Raw genomic sequence first — 5636 nt, 5'->3', positions numbered from 1 at the left:
GTGAATGGTCATTTATGTATGACGTATCGTGAAGCATGCGAGCAATTAGGTTTGCTTGAAAATAATGCGCATTGGGATTTAACGCTTCACGATGCATCGATTGCTTCTTCTCCACATCAAATACGTATCTTATATGCCATAATCGTGTCAACATGTTTTCCATCAAATCCTCTTGAATTGTGGAATAAATACAAAGATTTTATGGCAGAAGGCTATTTGATTCGAATGCGTCATCACACAAGAAACACTGATTTGCTGATTTCATTGGAAATGTATATTGAGGCATTGATAGCGATTTAAGATATGTGCCTTACGATTGCAAATAAAGGATTAGGGCAATTAGGTTTGTCACCACCCAATCGTCCAATGCATAATTTATTTGATCGAGAATTGCAACGTGAACAACAGTATGATCCCAATGAATTGCAAACACTTGTGAATTTGAATGTTCCTAAATTAAATGACCATCAAAAACATGTCTATGATACCATCATACAATATTTCAAGAAATTCTGCGATGACAAAAGTTTTGCAACAAGCGGCAATTATTTTATTGGATGAATGTACAATGATGCATATAAAATCGCTGGAAGCATTACACCGTACAATGCAAGATCTACGTCAGAATCAAGAAATTTTTGGTGGTGCATTAATATTATTGTCAGGGGATTTTCGACAAATATTGCCTGTGGTTCCACGATCAACACCGGCGGATGAGATCAACGCATGTTTAAAGTCTTCTCTTTTGTGGCGACATGTGCAAAAATTGACATTGAACATAAATATGCGCGTTCAATTCCACAACGACCAATCTGCAGATCGGCTCTCGAAGCAATTGTTAGATATTGGCAATGGAAAAGTTCGAGTCGATAATACAAATGGGTTGATTACATTGCCGAACAATTTCTGTACCATTATCCAATCAACAGAAGAGTTGATTGAAAGTGTGTTTCCAAATATTGTTCAAAATTACAGGAATCACAATTGGTTGAGAGAACGCGCAATACTGGCACCAAAAAATGTACACGTCAATGCAATCAATTATCAGATTCAAGAAAAATTGCCAGGTGGGGTGACATCATATAAATCTGTTGATAGCGCAGTGAATGCAGATGATGCAGTGAATTATCCAATTGAATTTTTGAATTCATTGGAACCGCCTTATTTGAATTTAAAGGTTAGCTCATCAATTATTTTGCGGAATTTAAATGCACCAAAACAGTGCAATGGCATAAGATTAGTAGTAAAAAAATTTATGCCGAATTTAATTGAAGCGACAATATTGACCGGAACAGCGAAAAATGAAATTGTACTCATACCACGTATTCCACTGATTCCAACAGACATGCCATTTGAATTTGAGCGTTTGCAATTCCCAGTGCATCTATCATTTGTCTTGTCCATCAATAAGGCACAAGGGCAAACGCTTCAAATTTGCGGATTAAATTTGGAGGAGCCGTGCTTTTCACATGGACAGCTATACGTGGCCTGCTCAAGAGTTGGAACTCCAAATTGTTTGTTTGTGCTCGCTTCCAATGGGCAAACTAAAAATACTGTATATCCAAATGTTTTGGATTGACATTCATAATTTTGAAATACAATGCATTCATTTCATAAAAAAAATTTATAATCTTTCATTTCTTTTTTTGGTTGGTTGCTACGAAGTGCAACGGGGTCCGTTAGTTTTATTATAAAAATAAGTGCGCGCGTTGATATGAACTGGACGAAAAGTATAAAAATGTGTGATAAAACCTGTGAGAAAAACGAAACAACTGTGTAACAAAAATTTATTATAAAACTAGTGAAATAACGTCATGCAAAAAGAAAAAACGAAAATTGCCGCAATCGAATGGCGTGAAATTTTTATATGAAAGAGAGGTTATGTGCACCTCTTCCTTATGCTGTGTCCGGGGAGCCTTACCGCTGGTGGGGGCACAGACCAGATAGTCACAAGGAATTCAAAAAACCAACGTTAATATTTCGCGTTTGCACTTTTTTCTTTTCGACAGAAAAAAAATTTTTTTACACTTTTCGCGGTTTAATACAATCACTTACACGTGCAGCACTTTGAATATATTTTACACATTATTTTATTTATTTTTATAACCAAAAAAATGTGGCAAGAAATATTGCACTTACTTTTATTTGGCGATATGCTGGTTTGGCGTTGCAAGTAGCTTGTGTGCTGCAGTGGCTTCCGCTGGCTGTCGCTTGCTCAGTGTTTGACGCTGTTGTGAAATAATAAACGTTCAAACTTTTTGTGGAATAGCTGTTGGTTGGCTAGTAATTTCCCAGATAAATTCTTGTGACAAATTCGTGCTGGGTAGGCTGATATAATGTCATAGTTGTGGACTGTAGTTTAGGTGTCGTATTTCAAATTCCTGGTGAGATATGGCCAAATGTTCGGCCGGGTTGCGTTTGCTCCGGCGGCCTGTGGGTTAATGCAAGATTGCAAAAGTCCGAACACCGCCGTATCTGTGTGTTAACAGCAACGGAGTTACCCTTATGTGTGTTAGTAACGTGATTTGGATGTATGAATATGTATCTGTTAGTGTGGGTGAAATTGGTATCGTCAAAGTTTATGTCTGTCGTTTCCCGCCAAAATAGGGTGCATGTATTGGTGTCTTTCGTTCTTGAGTGAAAGTGGTGAGAAAGAAATGCTTTCGATCTGTGGGGTACGATCGCCAAACGATGACAGGGCATGTCTCAAATGTAAAGTACATGCAAGTAAGTGCGGAAGCTACTAAATCCGTTTTAAGTGGAAAAAAAGTCCTTTGTGAAAAAAAAAATAAGTTTCGGTTTACGGTTGTTACTAACCGCGTTATTGGCCCGTTAAGCACCGGCACATAGGAAAAAACAACTCGGTGTCCTGGATCCTATTCAGGTGAGTCAGTGAAATCCCCAGCCCCAGTCCCTGGTGCATGTGGACTATTCCGGAACATAAATAAAATTGTTAAAAATGTAAATTAAATTAAATAAAATTAAATACCTAAAATTCATAAAATTGAATAAATTAATATAAGTAAATACAAAGATAATGTGAAGTGATAAAATTAAATAAAATAATGAAAGTTAAAAATAAAATTAAATTTGAATAAATTAACTAAAATTATAAAATAAAATAAAATAAAATAACTTAAAGAAAACTTGTGTTTATTTTTTAATTGACCTCGAGCCGGCAAAAATATATATAAAATAACTTACATAAATACATAAAGTCCAACATTTGAGTAAAATCTAATACCTAGATAACATTAAATATACAGATAAAATTAAGTAAAATAAACTAAAATCAACTAAATAGATAAAATGACAAATAGGTATATTGGGGGGGAAAAAAAAAAACAAAAAAAAAGCAAATAAATAAATAAAATTACACAATTTAATAAAATTCAATAACTATAACAAATAAAAGATACAGTGGGCAAAACAAAGATATAAGCTAAATAAAGTTCACATGCATCTAAATGTTCCCTTATTTGCTATGACCCAGCCCCTGAAACTGTTTCTTTTCCCCTCGAATAGATCGCGGCGCTAAAGGTAAAGCCTGCCATATCTACCACCACCATCGAGTACTTCATACAGGAACTTGCCACACACACACATACACTAAAGTCAACAGAAAAAAAAAAGCGGGGTAGTAAGTTGGAGAAGACAAGAGGAAGCATACAGACGGTGCCAGGCCGAACATCAAAGGGGTAAAAGGGCGTCTTGGCGCTCCTATCCTGGCACCGCCATCATTGTTGTGGATTATACATTATTGCAGCAGAGGAAAACATCGAAGAGGGGAGGAGGAGCAAGTCTCGAGCCACTGCCGAGCAGAGACCAAAAATTACTTGTCCATTTTCTTGTGGACATTTTTGTTTGAATTACGTTGTTTGCATTAGGGTTTTTTTTATTAGTCTGTTCTCTTGAACACCATTAGTTAGCCGTAAGGTAATTTAGGTTAATAATTTTCGTTTGGTTTCATTGTTAATTTTTAAATTTTTATCCTTTTCCTTGCACCGTAATATTAATAACTAACTTTCAATTTCGTGAAATTCTTATTAAATTTTAAAGACACATGTGAATATATGTGTATATAGACACATAAATGTATGTCACCAAGCCCCCAATTCGGCTATTTTTCCTTTTTGTAGGCGATGGCGTATTTTATTTTTTTGTTTGTTTATTTTAACCAAAACCACTAGATTCTCTTTTAATTTCCTACCTTTGCTTTGCCTATCTTCCCAGTAAATTTGCTTCTTCTATCACACAATCCCTTTTCGCATATTCGCTTTTGACCATTTTTTTTTTTTTTGTTTTTGTTCTCATTTCTTTCTTGGCTTTTTTTCTTTTGTACTTAAATTCCGCCAGGTCAATAGAGTTTTTTTACCTTCACAAAGTTCACGTTAGCCACCTCTTTTGCACTATATCAATCTTGATTTTTATCCATAGCTTTTTTTTTTATTTAATTACCTTTTTATTTAGTTATTAATATTTTTTTTTTTCGCATAAGAAAAGGGAGGAGATATTTTACTTCGATTCGGACCACGACCGCATGTCCGAATAAAGTCAAATCAGAAAGTATCTCCTCTCCCACTAACGTTGGTAGATTGGAAAAACTTCCAACATAGAATCCGCTCATAGGTATATGTCAGTTTATGTATGCACTTTTAACTTTTCAGCCAACCCCCCTCCCTTCGACGCAGGCGCCTTCGTTGCTGGGTAGATCGGTGAGTGTTAGTTATTAAGTTATGTTAAAGTTTGCTTACACTATGTATATACATAAACATATATATATACCACACAATTGAGCGTATGCATAACAGTGGCGGTACGATAATTCCGACCTTTGTCTTTGGTGCTTTGACAATTTTGTTTGTCCCTCGCGGACCGTGACTCTAAAAGCCCCTTTTTTTCTCATTAATCATTTACCCTTGTATTTTCATTATCTTACCCCCATTATTTTTATCGTTTTGGCTTTTTTCATATTTGCATCTTGAAGTTTTTTGTCTCATTTATAGAAGTATAAAGCGGCATATAAGTACATACATATACTAATCTATATACGTATATACATATATATATATATATATATATATAAAATTAGCCTGGCCTAATTATTTTCCCTTTTACTGATTATTTGAATTAATTGGATTAAATTTGTTAAAATTGAATTAAGTACTAGAAATAAATTTTATTGATAAAATAGTTATTTTTTTTTGGTGAATTGTAAATACCTTTTTTTAATATATTTTTCGAGTGGATTTCCATCTTGTCCTTTTTTTTAACTTTATTGCCAATTAATTTCGTTTTGTTAAATAAACCTTATTGAACTACACGTTGAATTTACCAATCCTTTTTTTATTTAGACCTTATTTTATGGGTTGAAGTCATTTCAAAAATGTCAGGCTAATTAGGCATCAATTTGGTGTGGGTGTTGCACGGGTGCATTAGAGGAGACGTAGATGTGAGGATACCGTGACGGACTAGACAGATTAGGGACATGGGACATTGACGGACGGACAAATGTCAGGCCAAGGGGACGTTGCTAAATTAGGAGTCACAGCGACGTCCAAGGCTGCGTCAAGGTTTTACGCAGAGTGGGAGGGATGACTCCACCTGACACGGACAGACCTTTTCTTCCAGCTTTC

General features: G+C 35.2%; 1 protein-coding gene across 11 annotated transcripts in view; it reads left to right on the top strand.

Annotated features, from left to right (window-relative positions):
- The window catches only part of nvd (neverland), a 2324292-nt gene that overhangs the window by 794305 nt on the left and 1524351 nt on the right, over positions 1-5636 (top strand). The gene's annotated exons all lie outside the window — the stretch shown is intronic.

The sequence above is a fragment of the Eurosta solidaginis genome, chromosome 1 (assembly GCF_040869045.1).
Source record: "Eurosta solidaginis isolate ZX-2024a chromosome 1, ASM4086904v1, whole genome shotgun sequence".
Taxonomy (NCBI): Eukaryota; Metazoa; Arthropoda; class Insecta; order Diptera; family Tephritidae; genus Eurosta; species Eurosta solidaginis.
The sequence above is the reverse complement of the archived record's forward strand: the minus strand, read 5'-3'. Positions and strand labels throughout refer to the sequence as shown.